Source organism: Miniopterus natalensis, chromosome 8 (assembly GCF_054644295.1).
Source record: "Miniopterus natalensis isolate mMinNat1 chromosome 8, mMinNat1.hap1, whole genome shotgun sequence".
Lineage (NCBI taxonomy): Eukaryota > Metazoa > Chordata > Mammalia > Chiroptera > Miniopteridae > Miniopterus > Miniopterus natalensis.
This window is the reverse complement of record NC_142088.1, coordinates 14,037,589-14,053,111: the sequence shown is the minus strand read 5'-3', so window position 1 is coordinate 14,053,111 and position 15,523 is coordinate 14,037,589. Positions and strand designations below refer to the sequence as shown.

Sequence of the window (15,523 nt, the reverse complement as noted above, 5' to 3'; positions counted from 1 at the left end):
AGGCAAAGGGACAGTGATGGTTTGTGCATGAAGATCTAACTTCTGCACGCTTCGAGTTAAGTTGCCAAGTTCACTCCTCCTTCGCTTGCTCATGTCTAATCTTGATTTCCCTTACGGGTGTCCAATACTTCTGTTGACCTGTGGAAACATAAGCATAACCATGGCCCCACCGCAAACTTCAGCGGGGATCCAGGTATTTGTAAGGACATCCCTTACATACGCAGGTTGATGTACTTCTGAAGGACTCTCACGAGTCCAAGGTTTCTCAGCTGCAGTAGCACCCTGAGTGTCTTTATTCAAAAAATTAATAGTAAAGAGAGCTCTTGCAATTCTCTGTCTAGGTGACTGAGTCCCTATTCCCCCTTTTTGTTTTTGCAGCATCTCCTTGAGGGTTCTATTAGCTCGTTCAATAATTGCTTGCCCTGTGGATTATAAGGAATGCCTGTGACATGTTGTATATGATATTTAGAAAAGAAGTGTTGCATTTTGCCTGCCAGGTATGCAGGTCCATTGTCTGTCTTAATGGCTGTAGGAAGACCCATCACTGCAAAAGCCTCAAGAAGATGTGTTATAACAGCGTCAGCTCTTTCATTAGGTAAGGGGGTCGCCCAAGTTAATCCAGAATAAGTATCTATAGTATGATGTATATATTGCCACTTTCCAAACTCAGACAAATGTGTTACGTCCATTTGCCACAAATTATTACTAGCAACGCCTCAAGGATTTACCCCTTCTGGCATTCGTGGTCCTTGTATTCGTGTACAGATAGGGCAATGACGCAGAATATGACGAGCCTGCCTCCAGGAAATATGATAATCATCTTTTAAGGCCCTTGCATTCTGGTGATGTAAGGCATGAGCCTATGTGGCTTTTAAAACTGATCCAACCAATTTCTGATCTATTTCATGATTACCTCCTGCCATGGGTCCAGGAAGTTGTGTGTGTGCCCTTATATGGGTGATATAGAGTGGGCATTTATGTGCACGAATTAACTGCTGTGGTTGTAATAATAATAAATTAATTGGTGAGGAATCCTCAATAATAGTGACTGTTTCTATATGTTTAACTGAGTTCAGCATACTGAGAGTCAGTAACTACATTGTTTGTTCTTGCTCTTACAGTAATAGGATAATGGCTGATATCCCCGCCTGCTGGACAGAGGTTAGAGAGGTTTTTACTACTCGGGAAATATTTTCCCCAGAATACCCAATCATTCCAGCCTTATTAGCATCTGTATAAAATGTAATTCCCTTAACGGGTTCCTTTTGAACTATAGTAGATAATATCCATTGTGTTTTCTTTAGAAATTGAAATAATTTATCTTTGGGATAGTGATTAGAAATTTTTCCAAGAAAATCAGACAAGGCAATTTGCCAATCTTCATTTAATTGCTACAATGTTAGAATTTGTGCATTATTGAATGGCACAATAATTACGTCAGGGTCTCTCCCAGTTAAATTTCTTAAACAATTGTGACCTCAGATTATTATATAACATATTTTTGAAATATACTCTTCCATTTTCTTCTGACTACGGTGTGGCAGAAATACCCATTCAATAATATTCATAGCTTATACTAGCAATCCTGTAGGAGAATGTGGGGTGTGAAATATTAGCAACTGGAAATTTTTCATTGACTCTATATGATGTATCTGAGCCCTTTGAACATGCTGTTCGATCCAGTTTAATTCCATTTCTGCTTCATGGGTTAATTCCCATGGACTATCTAGTTCTGGAGGGCCTTCTAGAGTTTGAAAGAGATGAGTCAATGCATATATAGGGATCCCTAAGGATGGTCGTAGCCAACTGATATCTCCTAATAATTTTTGGTAATCATTGAGCATTTTTAGACTATCTCTTCTAATGGTCACCTTTTGGGGTGTGATAGTCGTAGACTCAATTAACTGACCCAAATATTTAAAGGGTGTTGTAGTTTGAACTTTTTCAGGAGCTATAATTAACCCGTATTCTGTCAATTCCTGCTGAGCCATGTTAAATATCTGTTGTAAAACAGGCATTTCTGGATGAGCAAACAAAATATCATCCATATAATGATAGATTAAACTATCAGGATAAGCTTTTCTGATTTTTTGTAGGGGCTGGTGCACAAATTGTTGACACACAGTAGGGCTATTTAACATGCCTTGTGGCAAAACCCTCCATTAGTATTTCTCATTAGGCATCCCGTTATTAAGTATAGGGATCGTAAAGGCAAATTTTTCTCTATCTTTGGGATGCAAGGGAATCGTAAAGAAACAATCTTTTAGATCTACAATAATGATACTCCATTTTTGTGGAATTAAAGCTGGTGAAGGCGTTCCTGGCTGTGAAGGACCCATGGGTTGAATACGCTCATTACCTTTTCTAAGATCAGTCAGCATTCTCCATTTTCCAGATTTCTTTTTTATCACAAACACAGGGGAATTCCAAGGACTAGAGGAAGGCTCAATATGTTCAGCTTGTAATTGTTCCTGTACTAAGTCATGCAGCGCTTCTAATTTCTCCTGATGAAGGGGCCACTGTTCCACCCAGATGGGTTGTTCCATTTTCCAGGTGAGTTGTAAAGCGAAGCGCTGTACAGGGGCCCCTACTCTAAATTTGGAAATGCTATTCCTGCTGCAGAACTATGACAATTGAGCATGAACTGTCATTCAGATTTAGATATAGTAGGAATCTCGAAAGTGGCTCCCCATTGAGTCAACAAATCTCTTCCCCAAAATTTAAAGGAATCTCAGTCACATAAAACTGACAATGTCCTATCTGTCCCTCTGGCCCGACACACTGTAATTCTTTAGTACTTTGATATACATTGGTTAGTGTGCCGATTCCAGTAAATTGAGCCCTAACCGTTTGCAAAGGCCATTCTTTCGGCCAATTCTGATAAGCTATAATAGACACATCTGCTCCTGTGTCCAACAATCCTTCAAATTCCCTATTATTTACCCTCAATTTCATTTTGGGCCGTATATCATTAATGCCAGTATGCCAGAAGATCTGTTTGCCTGTGCTTCCAAACCCTCCTTGTCTCTGGAGTGGTGCAGCTTTCCCTTTTAATATATAGTAATATAAGCAATTGTGCAATCCTTTGCCCTGCATCGATATTAGTAGTTTTGGATACACTGATCATGACTAAGGTTTCACCTAAATAGCCTGAATCAATAATTCCAGTATGCACTAAAATTCCCTGTGTTGTCAAACTACTTCTACCTAACAATAGTCCTACAGTATTTTCAGGAATAGGCCCAAACACATTCGTCTGCAACTTCTGAACCCCTGCACCCGGGACTAGTGTAACATCGTGCGCACTAGGAAGGCCCAGGGCAGCGCTCCCCTGGGCAGCAGGCATTAGTTCTGAAACACTGGTGCGGGCATGGAGGGGTAATTGACTTCCCCCGGAGACTGGCATTGTTGAAAGGCCACGTTGTTTTCCCCGGGGCCCGGGCCTTGGGGCCCGATCTATAGTTTCCCGACAGAACATTCCCTTGTTTATCTCCATCAAAAACAGGCCTCTCATAATCTGTGCTGCGTTCAGAGTCCCACTGAAACGGGGCAATTGCCGTGGAGGTGAAATTGCATAATGACCGTACCCCCATAGGAGCAGGGTCCCCTAACTGCTGTGCTCTTCTAAGAGCACGCATAACTTGTCTCCGTACTTTCAGATTTAATTGTGCTTTACCTTTCGGTTGAAACCAATAACAGTGTCTTTTTACCGCTGTGAATAACTCTTTAAACTGTTTCTCTTTCACTTTTACGCCCCAGTTCACCAGCAAGCTCTGTAACCACCTTGTACACTGCGTTTCGGTGGATGGGGAGTCCCCAGGACTCTGCCCCCTCTTTCCCGGGAGTGTCACTTTCCTCTAGCGCATCTGTCCCCCTCGGGTTCCCCTTGACTTACTGAGACCGTCGCTGTGGACCCTGCTCGCTGCGCCAACTGTGCTCGTGGGACGCGGAGAAACTGGAGACACGGAGGATGTGGAATTGAGGCGGAGACGCAGAGGGTTGGGGCCCTGGAGGCGCTGCAGCAGCCCTCCTCACCGTCCAGCGATTTTTATTGTGAGCTACAGAAAGGCAGGTGTGAGAGATAGTGATCAGTACAGACCAGAAAATGCGCAAAAGCAAGTGGCTTTGTTCTGAGCTATATGCTTAACGTTTTCCTTAAGGCCATAACTCTCCTGGGGGAGAGCTTCCCCGAACAATAAGGATCTGTTTTCAGCTCCTGACAGGAATGTCCCCCTCGTTTTCAAGGGGACATCTGCGATCCTGGGAAGCTTGCCGCCCAGCTCCTTCAGAGTTCGTTTGTCGTTTGCTGGCTTTTCCCACACCTCCCAATTAGAATGTACACCAGCGGTAACAACCCATACCCATCCTGGTGCCCGGACAAGGAATTCAATCACGAATAAAAACGGTAATCCGTGGAATCTGCAATGCCTGAGTCATTAGGTTTTTGGAATTGAATTTTTACCTTCAGTTATTTAGTGAGAATATTGGCTTTGGGGAAACAATAAATACTGAGTGGATTAAAAGTTCCTAGCTTTGCTTTGCTACCAGGCCGTGGCCAAGGTAGATGATCTCATTACCTGTAATAGGAGACTAGAGCACCAGCGCTGAAAGCGGCCCCCTGGCCCGCTGCGCGTCCTGGGGCTGCACCCCGGGTGGTGTGTGGAGACAAACAAGCACACGCATTCTAAGGTGTTAGAGTACCGGGCCAGACCACTGCAGCTACATAGCCTTCAACGTCGCCGTCAAAGAGCACAAACAGGTGAAGTGAGTTTCTGCAGATTGTTGAAGGATGATCTCAATGCGCACTGGTCTTGACCCCAGGAATGAACGCAGAGGCTTTTTGAAAAAGCAGTCTAGACCATCGTGTGCCACTGCCTTGACTTTGTTCTTTCCATTTCCCATTTATTGGTTAAGAAGTATTTGCTAAGATGGGCAAAGATCAAACAATAAATAAACCAAATCCTCAAATCCAAACAACACTATTTTCCTGGGAATTGTTAACTAATTTATATATTTGCTTTATGGGAAATGTTGGCATTGAACCTCAGACTTGAAATTTGAAACAGTGACTCTTGCCCTGGTTGGCGTGACTCAGTTGGTTGGAACACTGCCCTGTGCACCAAAGGGTTGTGGGTTCGATTCCTGATCAGGATACATGCCCAGGTTGTGGGTTCAAACTCCAGTTGGGGTGCGTGTGGGGGGCAAACCATTGATGTTTCTCTCTCCCTTCCTTTATCTAAAATCGAATCCTTTTATTTTAAAAGAAACAATAATTCTTTCCTATGCAAGGTACAGACTTTAATATTTAAGACCTCTGAGTTTTATATTCTATTCCTTTGTTAGTGGTTATAGGATTGACCACTCTAGAAATACATCCTACCTTCTACTTAACTTGGAACCTAATTTCAGTGTTTTATCACTTGTAGGTTGTTGGCATAGAGCCGGCATGCTAATATTCATCTGTCTGAGTCTGACAATTGTATCCCTCCCCCCCTTTTCCCCACTTAATTATGAGCTGTACAGCTACTATCAATTAGCTTGTTGGCTATCAGAGTGTGTGTGTGTGTGTGTGTGTGTGTGTCCTATGTCTGTCCCAATTTACAAAATTTTCAAGTAACTTGAGAGTGTGATACCAAGGCAAATGTTTCTAGCATCCAAAATAATTTTTTCACCAGCCTGTCATTTTTTTGGCTTTTGCTTAGGAATAGTTTAGTTCAGTTACTTGGGTACAGTTGATTGAATACAGTTGTAACAACTAATAAAAAATCTGTTATAAGTTAGGGGCACTTTACATTTGTACTCCATTGTTTCCGATAGAATGCATTATTTTCAACCCAAAATTTAGGGCCTGCGCAAGTCCTCTCTTGGTCTGAAGCCTTGTCTAACGATAGACAGGATGAGGAGAGCGTTAACTCGCTTTGAGTTGAAGAATAGTTTATTAGTAACATAATATTCTATAAAAAGTCAACAGAAACAGATTCCTTCTCTGATGAAAACAGTCCAGACTCCCTTGCGATTAACAGGACTTCCTATTGCTGGTTGGTTCTGGCCAGCGGAGGCCCCCCCAGGGAGGTGGAGGCCCAGAGGATGGCGAGGCCGGGGTGCTTATGCGCCCATCTCCCTGTCTGGCAGGGTGCTGAGGGCTGGCTTTGTTCCTCTATCGAAGACCACAGTGCCTGTCAGAGAGCCTCTCCAGGTAGTTTTCCACCTGGGGTCTCACAGCCTCTCCCCCCTTTTATGTTTTCAGACCAAGGGCTGGTAACAGTTCCCCTGCACTGCTAGTCTCCAGGTTCTGTACCATGCCTTCTTGCTTCTCTTAAACCCTGTACACACCTCTGTAAAATGTGATTTTCATTAAACTCTCCTCAAATTTTCTAATATAAGTAGACCTGCTGTTTTGTTTTTGTGGGGTTTTTTGCCAGGTCCTTGGGTAAGGCACTAATTTTAAATAAAATAAGAGACATTTTTGACCAATATTAATGATGAGTGAGAAAGAATAAAGGGGCCATGGAGCACTCAATGAAATTTCTGTGTAGCCCCTTCCTACCTCCTCTCTCCATTTGCTCAATCTGATCTCTCTCCCTCCTTCTGGCCCCCAGTTTTTTCATGGCTGATCAAAACATTTTCTTTCCATTCTCCAAGGAATCCCCTCTACTCTGGATTAAGTTCAATATTCTAAACATAGCACTCTCTCCCATCTCTTGAACTTCTCATCAGTTTTCATCTCATCCTCTCAAATTAAATGGGAAACAATTTGATATACTAATCAAGCTACACTAAGCTACAAATGTCAATGCTTTGTGTAGCATTCCATGGTGTACTGACTTTAAACAGAGTCTTCTGAAGATAAAAATGTCTTATCTCAGATTACATAACATAAACAAAGGAATAACTCTCTACTGGTGAGATTACCCACAACAGAGGCAAGTTCCATTGGGGAAATCTTATGAAACAACAAGTGCAATTTTTGGGTCACATAACAGGAGTTGAGGCTCTACATGAATGTAAGGTTTGCACTGAGAAGCTGAGTGGTAGGTTTAATGTAAGGACTATGCCAAAATGAGACTATTTCTCTTCCTAGTAAAATGTAAAAAAAGAAAGTAGGATGGATATGCGCAACTGTGATATCAGAAATGATCAGACACTACAATAACACTACAATAATTCTTTCTGGATATTGGCCATCTCCATTTAGATATTGTTTGGGCATGATTTAATGTATCAAAACTTAAGCAGAATCTGAAAAGAGTATGGAATTTGATATGCTTTGGATAAAGTCAAGAACTGCCAGACGATCTGGACTTTTTTCAGAGCTGTGCTTGTTTTTGTTTCTCTGATATGAAAAGTTTGGAGTGTCATTAATACCTATAGTCCAGCTTCTGATGGTTTGCACTATTATGTGTTTGATGCCATTAATTCAGCACCTAGATGTGTTTTATATACCGTTTCTTAAAAGCCTCTGCTGATAATGCCTTCCAATCCAAACCCAGAGACAAATGAACAAATCTCACTTTGTCATAGTCACTTTAATCCAGTTAGATGAAGACATGTATGTAAATTGCATTGCAAAAAGATTTTAAGAGACTGAATATCAGTTCATTTGCATGGGGGAGGCTCAGTAATATCCCTCCTGTGTCAGTGTCTGAGCTCCAGTATCCTAAGCCCTACATCTCTCAGCTCGCCTAGTACCTGGGTAGATCTTTCTAACTGCCTCAACCAATAGAATGTGATGGATGTGACACTGCACGACTTTCAAGGCTAGGACGTACAAGGAAATCCAGCTTCTGCTTGGCTCTCTCTTTCTTGCTCAGGGCACTTGCCCCTCTGGAATCAGCAAGCATGTTATGTATGAGGAAGGTCAGATCACATAAAAAGGCCACATACAGTTGCTCTGACTAAAAACTTCTTCTAATAGCTAGGCTGACAGCTGGCATCAACTATCGCTTATGTAAATGAGTGAGTCTTCAGATGATTTCAGTCCTAGCCTTTGAGCCACTCTGGCTGAGTCAAGTGAAACAGAGATGGCTGTCCTCATTGAGCTCTGCCTAAATTACAGATTCGTGAGCAAAATAAACGTTGGCATTGCTTTAAGCCTCTAAATTTTGGAATAATTTAATATGTAGCCATAGATAACTGGAAGAGCGTTCAACAAGATGGTTCTTTGACACTGCAAAAATCACATTGCTCAAATAATTTGAGTTCCATTGCATCTCAAAAACTAATGCTGCATCATAGCAGTGCCTGGTGTACTTAGTATATCTCCCCTTTCACTGAATGTAGAATTCCCCCTTTTGTGATTGCCTTGAGAAGAGAAACAAGTGAGACCTCTTGAGAATAGGAAGTGGCCAGATATTGTTGCTTTATGGTTTTTGTGTATCCTTAGAACTAGAAAAAAAATTAATTGGCTTGCAGTAAAGTGCTTCCACTAATTCGGCTCTTGAAGGACCACCTTCACAGCTGGCAACTTGACGATGCCGCCCTGTGTACCTATTCTGAAGCAGCAATGACCCAGTCTTACCTTGATCTATCTCAGTAATTCTGACAAAAAAAATTTTTAGGGTGCAGATGAGTAAGCAGTAAGTACAGACAGAGTAAATAAGTTATGTTCTTACTTATTGTGCGAGTCCCCAGGTAGTCTGGAAACATACGGTTGTGGCAAGTTTAGAGTTGTTTCCCCATTTGTAACTCAATAGGATGGCTCTTGTGGTTGACCTAAGCATCACAGAATGAGCTGGAGAAATCTGTCAAGATGTGTTGGCCAACTTCTCAGATAAACACTTCAGTTAACTTAGAGGTCAGTGCCTCCATTTCAGCCTGATTTTCTCTAGTTTTGGCAGCTTGGATATGATTCCAGTTCAGAAAATCCTTAAACTTGATTAAGGTAAATTGCTTACAGCAATCTACAACAACTAGTGGTATGACTGCAAGCTGATTTCCAGGTGTTGTAAGGATTCTATGTCAGTAACAGTTCTTACATCGATGTGGTGCTGAGAAATCCATATGGACTATTGAGCAAATATAATCCTTGTAGAATAGAAGGGGCTTATATGCAGCAATGTAATCTACTACTGTAACATTTAAATCAATTGCAGTTCACCAGACAAAGCTTCAAGCCAAAGCTTTCATGCAAATACTCTCTGAAAGTGCCACAATAAAGTGGCCAAGACAATATAATAACCATCTGGAAGAAAAAGGTGGATAGTAGGATATTTAATATTATGGTCTCTGGAGCCAGCCTACCTGGGTTAAAATTCTGTCTCTCAAACTGGTTGTGTGATCTTTCTTTGCCTCAGTTCCCTCCTTTCTAAAATGAAAATGATAGAGTTGTTGTAATGTTTAAAAGAGTTAATAGATGTGCAGTGTGTACCACAGTGCTTGGTAAGCAGCAAATGCAGTAAATGTTAATGATTACTATTCATTTGTGAGTGAGCCACTGGGTGCCTTAAATTATTCAATATTTTCCTTTCTTTCACCATTACCAAGTATTTGAGAGTTCTCTGAAGTTAATCATCCAACTTGTTCAGGCACAAGATATGCTTCAGTCACATTGTTTAACATTGACACTTCTTCTGGAAGTGTCACAATTTGCCCAGAAGTTTCCTGTGATGGTCAGCTCTAGACATCAAGATTCCATAGTATTCTTTCCACTACGCACTAGGCAAGTGGAGAAAACATCATGACCACTGACTATGTGCATAGATAGTGAAAATGATAATTAATGATAAAAGCCTGCAACAAGAGTTTCAAGTGAGGTTCATGTTGTATTGGTGAAACTTGAGCAGTGGAAGATTGTTGGCTTCAGAAAGAACTCATGATGAAGATGGTATTCTTTGATGCACATCTCAGAGCCTGCCACCACTATTTTTTTCCCCCCACTATGTACAGCTCCCTCACCATAAGATGAAGAATTATTGGTAGGAAATTGTGGTTTATTCTTAACCTAAGAAACCGATTCTGACTGGGAAGTGAATATAACATCCTAGAAAGCAACATTTTGCTGAGACCAGCTCAACAGAATAATATCTTCAATAAGTCATTAAGTGACCCTGCGATGGCAGACTTCTGAAGAAGAAACACAGTAAAAGTGTGGAGCCCCAGGAAAGTTTAGCCTTGTTTAGCTCTAGATCATAGCCACACTGCACATATGATCACAGTTGGCCAAATGCTGATAACAGAGATAGAGTAATCCAAGAAGGTGCCAGTGGATGTTCTCGTTCCAAAACTTCCCTCATTATTGGATGCCCACTGTGTCCTCTTTTGATGAGATTATCAGCATTTTTTTTTCCTTCCTTGAAAAGGCATTAGTGTTTTTTACCATTATCAGCAGTTATGAAATTGTTTGCGAAGCTAAGATAGTTCTTCCCTTTATATTTGAGTTTTCTGTGAATTTGGCCTTCCTTGTTGAGGCCATGATTAACACAGTGTTTAAGTATTAGCAACTTCTGCTAGCCATTTGTTTGTTTTGCTCTCCAATTCATTCCTTGCTCTTCTCTGTATTGGAGGGAGCCCCATCTCCCAGGTTTTCTTGCACTCCGGCATTTGGGCAGGCTTGGTCAGTAAGAGGTACAGATGAGAGACTGGAGAACAGGAAGAAGGGAGAGAAAAAGGCATTATTCCACCTTCTCTTTTTCTGCTTTGAGCAACATCTCTAAGAGGTTGTGTGTCTCCTCTTGTGGCTCCAACTGAGTTGTCCATCATGGTTGTATTTGGCATTGGGCCTTGGCCTTGGAACTTCCCTAACACTAACGTCTCCCTCCCTTCTTCCAGCAGTAGCGGCTTCTACTTTTGCTAATCTCTGGTCTTCTCATCATCCTCTGCTTGCCTTCTAGCATCTTCCATCACCAGTGTAGAAAATTTTCTGTATTAAACTCCTTTGTTGGAAACGTCTAGAATAATTCCTGTGTTCTGACTGGACCCTGACTGATACATGCATGTAGAATCATTGTAAGATATCTGAAAGAAAACTCTAGAATGTTAGAAAATTCAAAGATTTAAATGGTAACAAATTCTAAACGATATTACTGAAACTATTTCTGGAACATTGATGGGGCATCTACAGTCACGCTATTAATGATCAGCTACTAGTAGGCATAGACAAGGCCAATTTTTGCAAAAATCTTAACCTCAGTAAGAACAGTGAGAAATTTATTAAGTACAAACACCACATATAGGAACTTCTTAGGGTCTTTCTTCAGTGTCCTTTTATAGCATTTACAGAGTTTAACAGAAAGCATTAGTAACCATATAATTGGATTAGTCCATAGTATACACAATTTATTCAATGGTACTTTAGTTGACTAGAACCCCAAATATCTCCTCTATGTTTTCCTTTAAAACAAAAGGTTTATTTCTTTTTAAAATTAAGTGTATTGGGGTGATATTGGTTAAAGGTTTATTTCTAATTTGGAGTAAATTACTACAGAGTCTGGAACTAGATAGAATGACACAGGCATACTTTTTGGTGCAATTTTTCTGAGAAACCTGTTACCATCTTGTTGAAGCTAAGACTTCCTATGGTTTTCAGTATCTTGGAAATTGATTCCTAATATTATAAGACAGTTTCTCCCCTCAAGTATATTTTGATGACAAATTAAAATGTGTCGTAACCACAACATAGCTTCTGATAATATCAGTTATTTGATTATAATCTTGAAGAACTATGAAGAGTGTTCATAGCAGTGAGGTAAAAGGTTTTGGAGAAAATATTATAGAAGGGTCCCAACCATACTTTTAAGCCATTTCTATAAGATTATCTCTCATTTATTCTGCAAGCCCCTGCAACCTGGCTGCCATGTCTCAACTCTGATCCTTACACCTCTCTACTGGAAGTGTCTTGAGAAGGCCATCAGTGCTGTGCTACATTAAATCCACTCTTCTTTTCTTGAAAATCTCTTCCCTCTGGTCTTGGTCATTTTGAACCATACTTTACCCTAGAGGCAGCTAATTAAAAATCTCATTTTCTCTTCCCCAAACAATGTAGTAGCCTCCTAATGTGCCTCATGGCCTCTGTGTTTCCTTTCTAATTTATCCCCCACCTTTTCATAGCATAGAAGACAACAGGATAGGGAAAAGGTCATGGTGTAGAAGCCAGCAAGACCTAGGTTTCAGTCCCAGCCCTTCCATGTAAGTGACTTAGCGCTGACCTCAATTCTGATACATCTTGTAAATGTGAATAGTAGAACTGACCTTGTGGAGTTGTTTGCAGAATCAGAAATAATAATGTCTAGAAAATGGCTTGTGCATGATACAAAGTCAGTTTTGATCCCTTAAATATCAACTCAGTTGTGAACATGCCTCTTTTCTGTTAGTTACAGGATAAACTGCAGCCTCCTTAGCCTGGCAGCATAGCCCTCCACAAGCTACAGCTTCTTTTCAGTCTTGGCTTCTACGCCACCATCCCATGTTCTGAAAACACAGATGGGCTTGCTTATTTCAACACTTGGCCTCTGATTCATGCCTCCATGCATTTGCATATATAGCTCTCCATCTGTAGTGTCCTTTGCCCTTCTATTTGAGTGGCAGGCTCCCAATTTATTCTTCAGCACCCTATTCAAATATTATCTCCCAGTCTGTTGGCCTCATTCTAAAAGATTTTGAACAGCTTTGTGCTGTTAAAGTGATCTTCTATTCTGGAAGGTTCTGCTCTTCACAGGCTGAAATTTGCAAATACAGTCTCTAGCTTCCTTGCTCAAAAATTAAATTATCTATGGTCTGTGACCCAATTGTCAAGGCCTGCTATTTCCATGTTAAAAACAGAAATTTTAGGTAAAAATTTTTAATTAAATAATTCTTGTTACCAGTGAATATAGGATAAGTATTCCCATAACACTTATGAGGGAAAGCAACTTTTGGAGAAAACAGTTTATTAATATATATTTAAAACAATACTTAAGACATTTAAGCTATTTTAGCCAGTGATTCTATTTCTAAAAATCTATTTAAAGAAAATAAAGAGATACCTGGACAGAGATTTATGCATAAGCATGTTCTTTATATAATTATAGTGAAAACCTAGATAGAATTTGATTATCAAAAAATAGGTTTTAATTATATAAATTATAATATATACATAAATAGGATAATCTGTAGTTATTAAAAATTACATTTGCAAAGAAGTTATAATAAAACAGAAAATTCTTATGATATAACATTAAACAAAAATCAGAATACAAAAGCATACCTTTGATATGACCAAAATGATATGGAATATCCTGTATACATAGAAAAAAAACTGAAAAGAATATGCTGAAGTGTTAGTGATTATCCACATCAGTCAAAGTTGGCTCTCTGCTATAATAAATAAACCCCAGTTTTTGTGGTTTAACAATAAAAGTTTATTTCTTGTGGTGTCACAGTCCAATGCAGGGTTGGAGGGTGACTCTTCTTCAGGCAATAATTTGAGAAACCAGGCTCTTCCCATCCTCTAGAGACTGAGTTCTTTTATGCAGTTACTAGGCAGGTGAAGGGAGTTTCAGAGGTATGGCCCAGAATCTAGACACATCACTTTTATTCATACACCACTGGCAAAAACTCAGTCACGTGACCCCACCTACTTTCCCAAAATTTGGGAAACTGTATTGGCTGCATTGCATGGCCTTCCGGAAGGAAGGAAGGAAGGAAGGAAGGAAGGAAGGAAGGAAGGAAGGAAGGAAGGAAGGAAGGAAGGAAGGAAGGAAGGAAGGAAGGAAGGAAGGAAGGAAGGAAGGGGGAGGGAGGGAGGGAGGGAGGGAGGGAGGGAGGAAGGAAGGAAGGAAGGAAGGAAGGAAGGAAGGGGGGAGGGAGGGAGGGAGGGAGGGAGGGAGGAAGGAAGGAAGGAAGGAAGGAAGGAAGGAAGGAAGGAAGGAAGGAAAGGAAGGAAGGGGGAGGGAGGGAGGGAGGGAGGGAGGGAGGGAGGAAGGAAGGAAGGAAGGAAGGAAGGAAGGAAGGAAGGAAGGAAGGAAGGAAGGAAGGAAGGAAAGGAAGGAAGGGGGGAGGGAGGGAGGGAGGGAGGAAGGAAGGAAGGAAGGAAGGAAGGAAGGAAGGAAGGAAGGAAGGAAGGAAGGAAGGAAGGAAAGGAAGGAAGGGGGGAGGGAGGGAGGGAGGGAGGGAGGGAGGAAGGAAGGAAGGAAGGAAGGAAGGAAGGAAGGAAGGAAGGAAGGAAGGGAGGGAGGAAGGAAGGAAGGAAGGGGGGAGGGAGGGAGGAAGGAAGGAAGGAAGGAAGGAAGGAAGGAAGGAAGGAAGGGAGGGAGGGAGGAAGGAAGGAAGGAAGGAAAGGAAGGAAGGGGGGAGGGAGGGAGGGAGGGAGGGAGGGAGGGAGGAAGGAAGGAAGGAAGGAAGGAAGGAAGGAAGGAAGGAAGGAAGGAAGGAAGGAAAGGAAGGAAGGGGGGAGGGAGGGAGGGAGGGAGGGAGGGAGGGAGGAAGGAAGGAAGGAAGGAAGGAAGGAAGGAAGGAAGGAAGGAAGGAAGGAAGGAAGGAAGGAAGGAAGGAAAGGAAGGAAGGGGGGAGGGAGGGAGGGAGGGAGGGAGGGAGGGAGGGAGGAAGGAAGGAAGGAAGGAAGGAAGGAAGGAAGGAAGGAAGGAAGGAAGGAAGGAAGGAAGGCAGCCAATTGTTAGATTTCTGAGAGGAAATCTAACAATTTCTATTTCTTGACATTTGTATATATTTTCCAATTTCCCCCCAGTAACTGTGTTAAAAGAGAAAAATGTATAATTAGAAGCCCTCAAAGTCTTAAAAGAAGTTACTCAGTTAATTTGTGTGACATTAATTTACACAAGTATCTCCTTGGAAATTCAAAAGATAAAATTTGTTTCAAGCAAGAGTTGCTGTTGCAAGATTTCATTACTAGCACCATAGGAAATTCATGCACTGTGAACAGTCCTTTGATTCAAATGATGGTATTAAACTATCTGAATAGTATTGAGAAGTACATTGATTATTGCACAGATTCATCAAATATTATTTGAGAACATAGGGAGCTGAGAGATCTAACTTTAAATCATGTTTTTGATAGAAAAAGATGGAGAGGTGAAAATATCTGATACCCAAATTCCTGAGCCTCAAGCCTTTCCTGCTATTACTCTAGAGTTCAATTGATCCCCAATTGTCCTTAGCCATCCAAATCCACCCTCTTCTTATCTGAGAGTAGAAAAGAAACAGAGGATGTTGGAGAAGTACAGTGGCCCCTTCCTTCAACTTCTCCCTTTAATGTCCAGAGGCCAACATTTATTCTGGACAGTATTAAAAACGTTGACCTTCAAACAATGGGGTGATAGCAATATTTTCTTCCTTCCTTCCTTCCTTCCTCCCTCCCTCCCTCCCTCCCTCCCTCCCTCCCTCCCTCTCTTCCTTCCTTCCTTCCTTCCTTCCTTCCTTCCTTCCTTCCTTCCTTCCTTCCTTCCTTCCTTCCTTCCTTCCTTCCTTCCTTCCTTCCTCTATTCATCCACCTAACCACCTATCCAAGACACATTGATTGAGACTCTATAAGGAAACAGGAAGTGTGCATTGTAACTTTTTTTTTTTTTTGGTCTTCTATTTTTATTTGCTA

At 41.3% G+C, this 15,523-nt stretch overlaps 1 long non-coding RNA gene across 1 annotated transcript; it reads left to right on the top strand.

Moving 5' to 3' along the window:
• Positions 1 to 560: 560 nt before the first annotated feature.
• LOC107524842 (uncharacterized) lies at positions 561 to 2,486 on the top strand. The gene is made up of 3 exons (XR_001602013.2): positions 561 to 595; positions 1,122 to 1,242; positions 2,420 to 2,486. It is a non-coding gene; the product is annotated as an uncharacterized LOC107524842 (long non-coding RNA).
• The last annotated feature ends 13,037 nt before the right edge of the window (positions 2,487 to 15,523 follow it).